This window comes from Nymphaea colorata, chromosome 11, assembly GCF_008831285.2.
Source record: "Nymphaea colorata isolate Beijing-Zhang1983 chromosome 11, ASM883128v2, whole genome shotgun sequence".
Lineage (NCBI taxonomy): Eukaryota > Viridiplantae > Streptophyta > Magnoliopsida > Nymphaeales > Nymphaeaceae > Nymphaea > Nymphaea colorata.
This window is the reverse complement of record NC_045148.1, coordinates 18,361,053-18,377,358: the sequence shown is the minus strand read 5'-3', so window position 1 is coordinate 18,377,358 and position 16,306 is coordinate 18,361,053. Positions and strand designations below refer to the sequence as shown.

The following is a 16,306-nucleotide window of genomic DNA, read 5'->3' as shown; positions in this document are numbered from 1 at the left end:
AGGAACGCGGGATGGAGAGGAGGGAAAGTCGACATTTAGGGCCCGTTTGATGCACAGGAAGAATTTAACCCGGTAAATTTACCATGCTAAAACTTTCTGAAAAAATTTACAAGATGAAATTTTTCCCTCTTCCAATCTGAGGCCCTGTTTGATGATCAGGAAGAATTTAACGTGGTAAATTTAACTATGTTTGATGCACATGATAAAAAAAAATGGAGAGAGCACTTCAAACAACAATTCCTAGCTAAGCATAGAGAGAGCACTTCAAACAACAATTCCAAGCTAAGCATCCAGTAATAGAGAGAGCACTTCAAACAACAATTCCAAAAATTGAGCTCAATTCCACTGCACGTCCTTGACATGCATAAACAAAAGCAGCAACTATGATAAGCAAAGAAACCAGAGACATGCATAAACAAAAGCAGCAACTATGATGAGCAAAGAAATCAAAGACTGCTTATTTTCATTTGCAGCAATCATTGACACAGAATTCGTCCTCAAAAAGGAAAACAAACCTTTCAATCACTTGCTGAGGTTTATTTACTGTATAAAATGTGTCAATTGTTTCAATTTCTAACTCTTACAATTGAATTGTTGAAATTTGACTATCAGGCGTCACTTACAGACTTGCAGCAAGGCAGCCAAGGCTGGAGGGAAGGTGATGGGGAATTTCTGTAAAAACCATTTCTTACAGAGAGAAAAGAGAGAGAGAAGATGGATAAATATACATTAAAAAGATTCTCAGGCTCTCCGGAGACAGTGAGACAACAGGGAACCCTAGATGTTCATCCACCCACTGAACTGAAAAAAGAAGCGTTTTCATTCTTCTCTGCTACTCTCTCCTCCCCCAACAACAACATCTTCCAAAATAATGCAAAGCCGATCTCCCGGGCTGCGTGCTGCACACATCCTCGACAGAAGTTGGGGATTTCCCCAAATTCGAACGTAAAATCGATCAAAGGCAATTCATAACATCAATTAACAATAAAGGATGATAGAACATGTCACCGGATTGCGAAATCAACCCAATTTGCAGAACAAAATTGGGGAAACAGTCGCCTGGCGGCGATAATCCACAAGCGCTGTTCCGTCGTCTTCACACTAGACGTCTTCTGCAGTAAAGCACCGGATGAACGGCGAGGCTCACCATCCGTCCAGCTTGTCCGATCAATGATCCAGGCATCTAGCCCTCTCTATGGCTGGGAAGGGCTGCACCGTCGTCTGCAAATCCGGTAGTGAGTTCCGGCGCTCACTCCTTTGGATCCTCAGGCGATATCTCTCTCGGCGGTAGAGTTTTGGCACCATGAACCTCCCGGCAGGGGCTCTGACGTAGGAGAACCAGGAGCATCTTGGGAGCCGTCGAGCGGGTGAAAATTCACCCCGTTTGATGGGTCTTTAATCGGGCGGGTGAAATTTCACCCGCCCGTACAGATTTACCCCTCCCCACAACATTTCACCCGCCCATCAAACGGGCCCTTATAGGAGCGAACGACGCAAAGCCATCGGGAGGTGTTGACATGTCCAATCAGCACTGAATTGTGACCCATAAGTGCTACTATTGCTATCAAATGAAAAAGAGTCTTTATCTCTAGCTTGTTGTCTTTGATTAAAAAGTACTTTCCTTTTCTGCAAAAGAATAGATGAGTCACAAAATGTGCATGCATCCTGCATTGCCATATTCATTGCCACTTCTAGGGCTGCACATGAGGCAAGTCGAGCTCGATCTTGCACAGCTCGAGCTCGAACTCGACTCGAACTTGAGTCAAGCTCCCTGACACAAGCTCGAGCTCGACTCGATTATACAGAGTTGAGCTCAAACTCGACTCCCTTAACTCGATTAACTCGTTTATGTCTTGTTTTTTTAAACTTGTTTATATCAACTTGTTTAACGCATTTACGACACCAAAGCAAATTCTATGGTACAACAAAAAAGGCATAATGCAAGAAAACAAAATCCACCATGAAAAACAACTATGTGCCCAAGCACCAATTCAAACTCAACCCGGAAGATGTTTCTCAAACAAAATGAAATTTAAGGAACATATTGATTACTGGTTTGTGCATTTTCTTGATCAATGCCATCGGCTTCCTCTTCAAACCTTTCTGGAACCTACACATTCATCAAAAAGATGCAAAACCATATAAAAGAGAGAGAGAGAGAGGAGGATGGAAAACAAAGTGCGAGAGATACACACCATCATCGAGCCCGAGCATGGAAGAGTTTGATGAGCTCCTCAGTGGGCATGTCAAGGAGCGCATCGAGATCAACTCCCCTAAAACTGAACTTCTTGAACATCCTCCTCTTCATCTGTCTGCCGGCGATCTCCGTCTCGACATCCACTTGCGAAAAAAGCCCTAAACGTGTATGGCGGATTTTCAAAAGAATGCTAGGGTTTCGGGGAAAGACGAGAATAAAGACTAACCAGTATAGTGGCCGGACTCTGCCGGATGGATGGTGGTGGTCATGGCGTGTGCGGCGGTGAGTCGGTGTGGGTGGTAGAGAGGAGAAAGAGCGGCGGTGAGTCGTGCGGCCGTGGGGGGTAGAAATGAGAGAGAGACAGAGGGAGGGAGAAGTAGAAAAGAAAATGTTAAAAATGAAAACGTAATAAACAAAAAAAAAATTAACCTAAATCGGTGAATCGGTGGCTCGGTGAACCGGTTCATGCACCATGCGCATCTCTATCTGCCACCGTTCAGCACCTGGTTGCCGCCATTAACAGCTTCGTCCACCATTCTCATGTTTCCTCGCCTGTTCTACTGTGAAACCCCTTCTCCTCCAATCCGGACCACCTCATGAAAGTCGTCATCACTTCCTAACGCCATTTAATTTCCTTTCTTCTGCGTGTTAAATCTGCTAATTATTGTTGTTTTCTGCAAAGACAAAATGCTGCAGACATAAGTACGAAAGGGCAAGCACCTTGAAACCTTGAGGCGTTTTTCTTTTTCTTGAATATTTAACTAGTTTTTTTTTTTTCTAATGAATGGATCATGTTGATATCACATTGCCACGGGTCCGTTTCAAGAGTTCTTCGTCAACTGGCGAGGATTGAAGCTCTTCTCCTCAAATGGCAACCCAGAAAACAAGAGACCAAAGGATTAGTCCTTCTTCTCCATAATAATTGCCTTCATTTTCATTGTAGCCGTGGCCTTGCATCCTTTTAATAGATGTGATATCAGCTGTCGATTTGATTTTATATATATATATATATATATATATATATATATATATATATATATATATATATATATATATATATATATATATATAATGAGTCACTGATGACTCTATTTATTCAAATCTCTTAATTATCTCGTCAGGTTCATCATTTATTTGATGATTGAAAGAAAAACATGAATTGGTGACAAAAATAAACATGAATTGTCAGACATTAATACCAGCGTGTTTAGTAGATCTAACGCCGAAATCCCCCTCTGTATTGAGTTCATGAATTAAACAAATGATGGGTCTCACCACTATCTAAAAATGAGGATTTTAGATTTTCGATATGTGGGAAGTGCTTCAAATCCTCACGTCTGATATCCTAATCTCATCTCATTGGATCTAAGGTCAAAGGTAAACAAATGTCACACGCATTATTTGTTTCTTATAAGGTTGTTCATTGTTAGGTCAGGTCAAGATGATAGGCAACTTTTAGATCATCTCTCTCCCTCTCCCTCTCCCTCTCCCCCACTCTCTCTCTCTCTCTCTCTCTCTCGATATATATATATATATACCCTTCATCTATGAGACATTTATATATACTATTGGGTTTACAAAATTGAGTTTTCAGTTTCCAGGTAAACAAAAGACTATAAAAGGGCCAAACAACCAACAAACTGAAACACACTGAAGATATGAATAGACATTTTTTGCAAGGCAGTTATTAACAAAAACTCTTAATATGGCAATGAAGAAATGACGTGAGCTATAACAACTACTAATATTAAATGGGAGGAGGAGACGATAAAATGGTTGGGTAACTGTTAAAATTAGTTGTCATACTTGACGTTGTATTAGGTCGCATATACTTCAAGCATCCAATTATTGCAACGTTCAAATTCCAGCCATATTTCTCATTCCTAGTTAAGTGTTATCTTCTTAAAAAATATTTATTTTTAGTAAAAACGATTTCTTTCTTGTCAGTTGTAAGTAGACATTGTAAAACAATGAGCTGCCTCTTTGAATATATATCACAATGCATAAGGAATTAAGTAAGTTTTATTTGTTATTTCTGGTTTGCCTCTCTTTGCTTTTATGCATTTTTCATGAAGAAGAAATTCCACATGGTATCAGAGCTATGAATTCAATGGGAGAGCATGGACCTAAGTCGATCAACAATGAATGTCAGGTGATGATGCTGATCTCGACATCAAGGGTGCCAATACATCCCAGGTGTTGTTTGACCCTTTTTGTATTCATCACTTTGATAATCCTGTAAATGCTTTGGTGTCTCAAAATTTTATTGGAAGAAAATTATGGGATGTGGAGTAGAGCCATGTTGATGGCTCTCTCAGCAAAAAATAAAATCGGTTTTATAGATGGTTCCGTTATAGAACCAAATGAGGTGACCCCTACCACCATATGTGGATTAGATGCAACAATCTTATACTGTCTTGAATCTTAAACTCAGTCACTAAGGAATATTTAGCAAAAATCAGATATTATATGTTCTTCTATAGAAGAACATATAGTATTTGAAAGAACGCTTGAATCTTGAGTACTATATGGGAAAATCTTGAATCTTGTACTAAGGAGATCAACTAATGCTAGAGAAGTTTGGCAACATTCGAAAGAACGCTTCTCACAAAGTATTGTTCTTCGGATATATCAAATCCATACTTCCATATGCTGCCTACAGCAAGATACTATGTCCATTGCATCATGTTATACCAAGCTAAAAGCTCTTTGAGATGCGTTTAGTTCATTCTCTCTCATTCGAGTTTGCTCATGTGGTGCTATGAAGGCATACTCTGGTCAAATCCAAAGAGAATCTTTTATGCAATTCCTTATGGGTCTTACTGACTATTACAACTCAATTAGAAGGCAGATCCTACTTATTGACCCTCTCTCAAATGTAAATAAGGTCTATGCTATGATATTACAAGAAGAAAAACAATGGGAAGCACATCTATCAAGTTCAGTCAATGAAGGAACCACAACCTTAGCTGTCATAAAAAAAATAAAGAAAAGAAGTTCAACCTAGAGAATAGTGCTTGATTTCAACCAAACAAAGGAGGACGCCAAAACATAGCAGTTTGTAGTTATTGTCAAGGTGTTGGACACATTAAAGAGGAATGTTTCAAACTAATTAGGTACCTAGGCCACCAATTCTATGGTTCCGACTTTAAATAGTATATTGCAGCCAACGTGAATAAATAACAAACCAACCCAGATCTGAAATCCATGTTTACTAATGACACCTATGGTCAAGGCAGTGGAGGGCATAATACTAAAAGCATTCCACGAGCCTTCACCCTTGAACAATATCATAGACTTCTATCCTTGGTGGTGGACCAGCCGGACAACATCAATATTGCTGGTAATATAACAGGTAACAACTATTCAATTAATTTTCATTCTCTTACTTGGATTATTGATTCGGGAGCAAGTCAGCATATATGCTCTGATGCACATGCACTTCAAAAATTAAAAATGTGCAATGTTTCTGTAACATTACAAATGTGACAAACTCTCTTAGTACATTAAATGGGTAAATTATCTCTGTTTTCATTTGAAATAGATGACGTGTTATATATACCATCGTTCAAGGTTAATTTGCTCATTGTTAGTGTACTTACTAAAAGTTTATAGTGTTCTATAACTTTTTTTTTTCAACAAGGACCAACATGTGCTCACACCTATTATACTCTTTCTTTGCATGAACTCTGAGATAAGAGATTAGGTCATCTCTCATATTCTGATTTGAAATTAGTGAACAAAAATTTAGGTTTAACTCTTGATTTGAATAATAATCATGCGTGTGATGTGTGTCATTGTGCAAAACATTGGTTTTACATAACTCAGCTTTTTTCAGTAAGCGGAAAAAATAAAAGCGTCAGCCTTTTGCTAAACAACCAACCAACTAAAGGTATGGAATGTATGCTGAAGACATTTTTACGAGACAATTATTAAAAAATGAGGCTTCATGTAAACGTTTTTTCATCTACAGGATCCTTTTTATTCGACCAAGGAGATTAATGACATCTTAAGTTTCCAACTATAACATTTTCCCTGCCTTAGAGATTGGTGTGCACTGACATTGCTGGCGCAACCTCATTTATAGTTAAAATCTTCTCTTATTAGGATTTTTTAGAATTTCACCAAGTTTGATTCTTGGCATCTTGAATTTCCAATTATACAGGCTGGTGGGTTCGCATAAGTTTCCAGAAGAACCACACAGTATCCAAAATTGAACGCTAAACAAATTTGTATTGAAATCCAATTCTGCAACCCCTGAAAGGAAAATATGAAAGCAAAATAAGGCTTAAAAGGAAAAGTTCAGCACTAAAAATCTCAAAATAAACAAGAAACCAGAATGGTGGAGAGACTTTAGTATTCCTTCCCTTCTAATCCAGCACCAAGCAGCCCTGAGAAAATAAAATCTCTCATTTTTATGACTTCATTGATTTTCCTTATGTGGTGAGGAAGAATCTCATGACTGAGAGGAGGTGAGCTATTTATTGGCTCATGGAAGTCTCAGGCAAGCACACCAACAAAATGTAAGCAGGAGCACGTGGGAAGATCGGGATGGATCACATGGAGGTAGGAGATTCAAGTTTTCAAGGCAGAAGCAATATTGCCCAAAATCGCAACGTGCCGGCCGATGGGCCCTTAAGTTCCCTATCACAAAATGGGTGTGTTTCCCTCCCATAATCTCTATGGATCATGTCCTTTGATCAACTTGAGGAACATTGTGAGGGCCAGATCATTTCGCACATAACATCTACATAAATGGAAATCCAAGTGGAGCTCCGAATGTGGGGGAAAGCAATGTAGTGCATGTTTGTCATCTCTGTAGCCTGGGGAGAGTAGCAATTCTGCATTTACTGGCCATGCTTTTTGAAAGAGCTCCATTTCTCTCTCTTCTTTCTCTTTCCCTCTCCTTTCTTTTGCTGCCAGAACAATCAAGACCCTCCATTCCATCTTTGATGAAAGATATGCCTTTCTTGTCAAGCTAAAGAAAGGGACCAGCCATTTCTGCTGCCCAAAATGGTAACGGTGGGAAATTGGAGGCATATTTCAATAGCAGTTTTACGACTTGCAGACGTACAATCCCATTAAAAAGATAAGAAAAGGAAAAACGGAAAGATGCAAATTTTGATTTTGAATTAAGGTGCTAAAAGCTCGTTGGTAGTACTTTCGCATTTCTCAAAAAGAATGCTATTTGCATCTTAGATGATGATTCTTGATTGGATTGCTGTTTTGATGCATTGTCAAACGGTGGTTAACCACTAGAACAGTTCACAGGAATTACAGAAGGATTTCCTTTTGTTGGTCCAAGTGTTGTGTACCCAAATAGAAGATATGACTGTGAAGAAAATGGATCCCCTGCATCAAATGATAACACCTTGTTAAATCATTCTCAATGTTTCTTTCATTAGTTTTTCTCGATAGGCACGCATCGATGTCTCTCTCTCTATATTGAATGGTTAAAATAATTCTCATGGTGTAATATAGTGCTATGGTGTTATTGTGTTATACAGACATTATATATTGTTGTATTGTTATATATTGTTAATGGGGACAACGGGTGAGTTAACTTGACTTTTGTTTTTTCTTAACATTTGAGAGAGAGAGAGAGAAATGTTCTAGTGAAGCTTGCATGTGCCCTCTTTTTCCTTTTTTATGACTTTGGGAAGAATACATCTGCTTATATGTTTATTTATTTCAATTGGCTGCCGGTCACTTTTTCTCCCTTTTTATAGAGAAGAGAAGATATTTCCTTGAGCTGACTACATAGAGCAGCATCCATCCGTTTGGTTGTGCTAAATCGCAGCCATTGTCTTGACAAGCTCTGAACACGACACTGCCATTTATCCTCTTAGCCATTGAGCTTAAATGAACCTCCCCAAAAAAGCTGAACGATAGATGTGTTTGATATGGTCATCAAGGACCATGTCAAACACATCTACCGTTCAGCTTTTTTGGGGAGGTTCATTTAAGCTCAATGGCTAAGAGGATAAATGGCAGTGTCGTGTTCATAGCTTGTCAAGACAGTGGCTGCGATTTAGCACAACACACCAACCATTGCCAGTCATTGACAACACTCCGTCATCCATAGCATATACACTTACCATGATATATATAGCATGTGAGTCCGGTCCAGAAGAACCTAGATCACATGCCTGATTCAGAACTACAGTTTTTGGTCCTTGTCTTCATCGACCTCCCCAGCCAAAAGCCCCAACATCACGTCGGCAATTTCGCCTTGACCTTGGGGTTCGGGTCGTCCAACTTAATTGGTCTTCTACATGATGTTCGACATGCTTTTCAAAATTGTTGGGTAGGTCGAATCCTCGACTTGTGCGTTACCTATGAATTTCTCTCTCTCTCTCTCTCTCTCTCTCTCTCTCTCTCTAAATTGCGATCCCAAACGGATGGATGCTGCCCTATGTCGTCAGCCCAAGGAAATCTCTTCTCTTCTCTATAAAGAAGGGAAAAAAGTGACAGGCTGCCAATTGAAATAAATAAACATATATGCAGATGTATTCTTCCCAAAGTCATAAAAAAGGAAAAAGAGGGAACATTTTTTTCTCTCTCTCTCTTTCTCTCTCTCTCTCAAATGCTAAGAAAAAACAAAAGCCAAGTTAGCTCACTCGTTCATCCATTAACAATATATGACACTACAACTGATATATAACACAATAATATTATAACACTATATAACATTATTAGACTTTAACACTATATAACACCAATCAAGAATCATCTAAGATGCAAATAGCATTCCTTTTTCGATGCTCAAGCGTACTACCAACGAGGTTTTAGCACCTTAATTCAAACTCAAAATTTGCACCTTTCTGTTTTTCCTTCTCTTATCTTTTTAATGGGATTGTACGTTAAAACTGCCGTTGAAATATGCCTCCAATTCCCCACCATTCCCATTTTGGGCAGCAGAAATGGCTGGTCCCTTTCTTTAGCTTGACAAGAAAGGCATATCTTTCATCAAAGATGGAATGGAGGGTCTTGATTGTTCTGGTAGCAAAAGAAAGGAGAGGGAAAGAGAAAGAAGAGAGAGAAATGGAGCTCTTTCAAAAAGCATGGCCAGTAAATACAGAATAGCTACTCTCCCCAGGCTATAGAGATGACAAGCATGTACTACATGGCTTCCCCCCACCCCCTTCTAGTGATTAGGGCCCAGGTTGGTTGCCAAATTCGGAGCTCCACTTGGATTTCCATTTATGTAGATGTTATGTGCGAAATGATCTGGCCCTCACAATATTCCTCAAGTTGATCAAAGAACATGATCCACAGAGATTAATTATGCACAAGAAGCGGTCAAGATTAAACCATCGATCAAGTTCGTATTCAGAAGGGAAATTGAGCGTTTGATACTAGTAAATGTTAATTCCTGATCACAAATTCATTTACCAGCATGATCAAGAGTTGCATATGAAGGCGCATGTGTAAATTCCTGATTATGCTTGTGCGCATTCCTGCAGGTGTGTTTTGTTAGAAAAACTCTCTTGCTCATTCTCTTTTCTCTCTCTCTCTCATTGGCATGAACCATGCACGTCATGTACTCACCAATAAAATATAATTCCATTTCAGTAAGATTAGGAAACAATTGCTTTTATTGTGTTAGATAAACGTTCATTCTCTAATAAGCATCTTTCTTTAATTTATTATGACAAGATCACATGCCGAACCATATTGTTGCATTTGCCTTCATTATCTTTAATTTCTTGTTTTAGCAAAAAGCCATTGGTATCTCTCCCAAATGCCCCAAAGTAGTAACGGTGAATTACGTGTAATGTTTGTTTCAAACGAGGGGAATTGTCTTTTCTGGTCATACCTTTTGCCCATTGTTTTTGGAACTACGTTTGACACTACACCAAGATTTAGCAGGTAGTCTCTAGTGTCTGCATCATCTAAACATGCCATTAATTAGTTGTAACTTTTATGAGTCAAAAGTTATCCCTGTATGGTTTGCTTTTTATTTACGAATGACTTATATGCGTGTAAACCACCCTCACATTTGTTAATTACATTTAATGTTGACTGCTTTCTTCTAGGAAACGGTTCGTTGATCCAGTAGGATAAAAGAACAAAACTGAGCCCAAATGGTTGAACCTTCTTTTTTTTTTTTCCCATTAAAGGGTTTTGATAAGTGGCCCGCTTTACTTGCTGCATGAATGATGAGTAACCAGCCACTAATGTGCAAGATAGAATACGGGGAGGACCGCAACCCGAGACACTAAAAGCAGGTCTTATAACTTCTAAAGTTGGGTGGAAATTTTGACTTTTTTTTTTTTGAACGGGGAAGACCCCACTCACAGAAAAGTGACGAGTGTCCACATAATCTTCTTCTGTTTAAAGTGGTTGTCAGAATGTGTTCTTACGCACTTTCCACCCGGAAGAGAGTTTCTTACTTTGAGTAGAGTCATAAACAAGTTATTGATGCATGTTATGGGAGTTGAAGATGTGAGGGATAGAGAGAGATGAAAGAAATGGACAAGTGGGTTGATGTCAAGTTTGACGGATGTATTGAAATTGGTTTTTGTGTTGAATCCCTGCCCAAGAAATTCAAATGATCATCCAAATCTAAATCCATTCCATTCGAATGGAACTAATTAGGTTTTAAACTTTTTTGAAACTAGACAACAAGTTATCAAAGAAAAACGAACTAAAAACTCAGAGAGACGTATCTATTGTTTTTCTAGTTCATAATATGTCCTTTTATACAGATCCAATACACTGAATTGTGATCCTATCATGAGACATTAACTCCGGTGTGTTTGATAGATGTGAGGCTTATGAAATCTCCCTAAGGCTAATGCTGGGTTTCACCTGTTAACCGATCATCTCAAGGCAGTTACGTACATTCAAAGGCTGGAGAAGATCATGCTGAATTAATTCAGCACAATCTTAATAAAAAGGAAATCATACCTGCTGCTAACAACTGCTCAACGGCAGGAAAAGATATTGATCATGATCTTAACAATCAAGAAACAGGGTATCTTAGGGAAGGAAATTTAAGCAACGAAAATGGTAACACATCCTCATTAAAGATGAGAGCAATCGTTACAGAGAATCAAAGTTTAAGGAAAGATTTTTTAAAATTCAAACAAATGAAATATCATCATAAGGGAACCTCACATCATCTAAGTCTTGGTGTGAGAGATAGTGGAGGTAGGATTTTATCGGAACCACTTTAAAACTTCCTATCATGCATATTTTCTTTCATCACCACCATCGAGAAAAGAAGATTTTAGATTTCCAATCTGTGGGAAGTACTCCAAATCCTCGTGTCTGATATGTAAAATTATATCTCGTTGGATCTCAGGTCAAAGATTAACAAGTGTTTTCATTTTTTCATTTTTTTGCTCTTTTCTTCCTCTCCATCGCCGCAGCATACCGGTCTCCTCCATTCCCCTCCACCCATTGTCGGGTGGAGGGATGGAGGAGCCCTATGGCTGCTTGACGGCATGGGGCTTCGGTGACTGGAGGGTGAGCCCCTTCCTTCCACCCATCATCTGGTGGACGGAATGGAATGGGGAGGCTGCCTGATGCAGTCTGTGTTAGAAGGGGAGAGGGAGCACGAGAGAGTGAGAGAGAGAGGGGAAGAAAGGGGTTTGGGTGGCACACAGTGTGGGCCCGGCTTTACCCACTAAAGGGTTGGGCTCGGGTTGGCCAACACTTAAAACATGAAGCTGAGCTTGCCCAATTAAATTAAAAAATATATACTTAATATAAAATAATATATCAATATAATTAATCTTAATAAAATATTATAATTATATATAAAAGTTAATAAAGTATATATTAAAAAAATCTTATTAAGCCGAACGAGGCTTAATTGGGCCCACCCGAGCTGGCCCGATAACTTATCAAGATGGCTTGGTGCCCTTTTTCAGGCCGAGCCCGAGCTCGAGTTGGGTGAGGTACCCATCTGGTGCCCAACCCTACGCCCAGCCTTACTAACAGGAGACGAGATCTGCCCATGATTGATGTTTCATACTGTCTACTTAATCTAGAGTCATTATATATGCACATAAACATACAAACAAAATTATATTAAACTCAACTCACTTGAACCATAACATTGGTAATTTAAGAGGGCCGAATATATATATATATATATATATATATATATATATATATATATATATATATATATATATATATATATATATATATATATATATATATGAACGAGAACTCTAGTTATCACACCCAACCATGTAATCAAGACTGTCCATGTAAAGTATAAAGATGATTGAGAGAAAAATAAAGAAAAAAATATGTAAATTAATATTAGATGACGAAAATGTTCATCATCTTTTTTTTTTTATTTTTCTCTTAACTGTCCATCATGTTGGATCATATAGTTTAGATTAGATGACAACATAACTCTAAAAAGCTAGAGTCACTATTTAATATATATATATATATATATATATTATATGAACAAAAAGTATGAACAACTAGAGGACCACATATCTTGTGAAACAGGCACAGCATGGCCTCGTGTTAACAACTAAAAACGGAAAGAAGAATAGATGATCAGAATCTAAAATCATCATCATAAACACACACACACACACATTCCTCATATGTGTGTATATGTAGTTAATTATATACATTTGAAGCCACTATGACACATTTATTGACACTATATGGTTTACATAACTTAACTTTTAGGTTTCAGGTAGGCGAAAAATATCAAAGGGTCAGCTTTTTGCCAAACAGGCAAACAACCAACAAACAAAAGATATGCAACCTACGCTTAGGCATTCTTAATAAGGCAATGCAAAAGTGATGTGAGCTATAACAACTACTTATATAAAATGGGTGGAGGAGACGGTAAAAGAGTTTGGTAAAGTCACACTTGTAAAGCCAATAGTGCTTCCCATGGCTAAAGGGTTTGTATTTCAAATTTAGCTTTCTAAACCCAAACTAGAATCAGTGGTCACCCAAATATATTTCGTAAGTGTTTCAACATGGTATCAGAGCTATGAGTTCAATGGCAGAACATGGACCTAAGGAGATCAACAATGGATGTCAGTCTGGTGATGATGCTGATCTCAACATCAATGGTGCCGATACATCCCAGGTGTTGTCTAGCCCTTTTTATATTCATCACAATGATAATCTTGGAAATGCTTTGGTGTCTCGAAATTTTAATGGAGAAAATTATGGGATGTGGAGTAGAGCCATGCTCTTGTTTCTCTCGACAAAAAGTAAGATCAGTTTTATAGATGCCAAATAAGGGTGACCCTAACCATTGTACGTGGATTATATACAACAATCTTGTACTGTCTTGAATCTTCAATTCAGTCACCAAGGATATTTTAACAAGCATCATATACTCAATTAATGCTAGAGAAGTCTGGCAAGATTTGAAAGAACGCTTCTCACAAAGTCTTGTTCCTCGGATTCATCAAATCCAGAGTGCCATATGCTGCCTACAGCAAGGTACTATGTCCATTGCATCAAGCTATACCAAGCTAAAAGCTCTTTGAGATGAGTTTAGTTCCTGCTCTCTGGTTCCAGTTTGTTACTGTGGTGCTATGAAGGCATAATCTGAAATCCATTTTTACAAAAGATGTCTGTGGTCAAGGCGGTGGAGGACATGATACTAAAAGCATCACACTAGCCTTGACCCTTGAACAATATAGTGGGCTTCTATCCTTGGTGAATGACCAGCCAGACAACATCAATTTTACCGGTAATATAGCCACCACAGGTAATAATTGTTCAACTAATTTATACTCTCTTACTAGGATTATAGATTCGGGAGCCATTCAACATATATGCTTTGATGCACAAGCATTTCATAAATTAAAAACGTGCAATGTGCCTGGAACATTACAAATGGAATAACTCTCTTAGCACATCAGATGGATAAAATATTTGTCTTCATTTGACATAGATGACATGTTACGTATAGCATCGTTCAAGGTCAATTTGCTATGTGTTGGTGAACTTACTAAAAGTTTAAAGTGTTCTATAACCTTTTTGTCTGATCATTGTGTTATCGAGTGCCCGGCATCGAAGATGATGATTGGTCGAGAAGAGGTGAAAAGCGGTTTGTATGTTCTTCCACAAGGCCCAACGTGTGCTCACACCTATTTTGCAAGTTTAGCATAAGCTAATAGGTCATCTCTCATTTTCTGTTTGAAATTAGTGAAAAAAAAAATCTTGATTTGAATAATAATTATGTGTGTGATGTGTGCCTCGTGCAAAACATTGGTTTTACATAACTCTACTTTTTCCCGTAACCGGAAAATATAAAGGGCAGCCTTTTGCCAAACAACCAACCAACTAAAGATACGCAACGTAGGCTGAAGACATTTTTCATGAGACAGTTATTAAAAAATGAGGCTTCATGTAAACCTTTTTTTTTATCTACAGGATCCTTTTTAGTGGACCAAGGAGATTAACGACATCTTAAGATTCCAACTATGACATTTTTTCTGCCATAGAGATTGGTGTAGTGACATTGCTGGTGCAACCTCATTTATAGTTAAAATCTTCTCTTATTAGGATTTTTTTAGAATTTCACCAAGTCGATTCATGGCATTTTGAATTTCCAATTATAGAGATTGGTGGGTTGGCATAAGTTTCCTGAAGAACTACACAGTATCCAAAAACTAATGCTAATCAAATTTGCATTGAAAGCCAATTCTACAACCCCTCGAAGGAAAATATTAAAGCAAAATAAGGCTTAAAAGGAAAAGTTGATCACTAAAAATCTCAAAATAAACAAGAAGCCAGAACGATGGAATCATGGAGAGACTTTTGTATTCCTTCCCTTCTAATCCAGCACCAAGCAGCCCTGAGGAAATAAAATCTCTCATTTTCATGAGTTCAATGATTTTCCTTTTCTAGGGACGAGGAATCTCATGACTGAGAGGTGGTGAGCTATTTATTGGATCATGGAAGTCTCAGGCAAGCGCACCAACAAAATGTAAGCAGGAGCACGTGGGAATCGAACCACTTGAAGCTAGTAGTTTGATTCTGCAGCTCTTGAGGCGTCCCCGGCCTCCTCTGGTTCACCAGCGGCCATTGCTGTTTCCACTCGCCAGAATGCGACATATCCACCTCCCCTCTCTTCACAAGAAAACGAACAAATCAACCCAAAACACCCAAAATTTATATCTTTCCTAATGCCGACGAACCTGAGTGAGCAAGGGGCAACGATCTCCCCCGACGCACCCTACATAGATATAGAGAGAGAGAAGAAAGAGAGGGAAGGAGAGAGATAAAGAAAGAGAGAAGAGAGGAAGAGGAAGGAAGAAGGGGAGTTCATGACTGGAAAGATGGCACATAATGAATGTGGGAGAAAAAGAACAGAGAGCACGGAGAAGAAAGGGAAAAGAAAAGAAAGATCAGCTTGTAGTAACCAGGCATATAAAGAGAAACGTAGGCTCGACACTGATCAACCTTAAACACGATCTAATATATTTGGAATTCCAAAAACCCTAAAAAATAAAAAAAAATAAACACCATAAAAAAAATATGGGGTGAGCCCTCTCAGCATCCCTATGCTCTTTTCAATATTCACTAATTATTTTTGTAATACTTATTTTGAATTTTTTTCCACCTCAGTCTTAAAAGGAAACAAAAAATTATTGACGAACGTTTCCCCCGCCCTCCCACTAGCTGATCAGGACCCGTTTATCATTTTCGGCAAAGAAAAGTGTACTAATGCAGGCAACGGCAACGATGCCCTCTCTTTCTCCTGGTGGGACACATCCTTTCTTCGCCAAAAATGACAAACGGGTACTGATCAGCTAGTGGGAGGGCGGGGGACACGTTCGCCAATAATTTTTTGTTTCCTTTTAAGACTGAGGTGGAAAAAATTTCAAAACAAGTATTATAAAAGATATTGAAAAGAGCATAGGGATGGTGAGAGGGCTCCTACTATATTTTTTTTATGGTGTTTACTTTTCTTTTATTTTTTAGGGTTTTTGTAATTATAAATATATTAGGTCGTGTTTAAGCTTGATCAGTGCTCAGCCTAGGTTTCTCTTTATATGCCTGGTTACTATAAGCTGATCTTTTTTTTCCTTTCTCTTTCTTCTGGGGGCTCTGTTCTTTTTCTCCCACATTCATTCTTTGCCATCTTTCCGATCACCA

General features: G+C 38.4%; 1 pseudogene; it reads right to left on the bottom strand.

The window, feature by feature from the left end:
* Positions 1 to 2,016: 2,016 nt before the first annotated feature.
* On the bottom strand, positions 2,017 to 2,542 carry LOC116263625 (40S ribosomal protein S15-like; annotated as a pseudogene).
* Between the last annotated feature and the right edge of the window lie 13,764 nt (positions 2,543 to 16,306).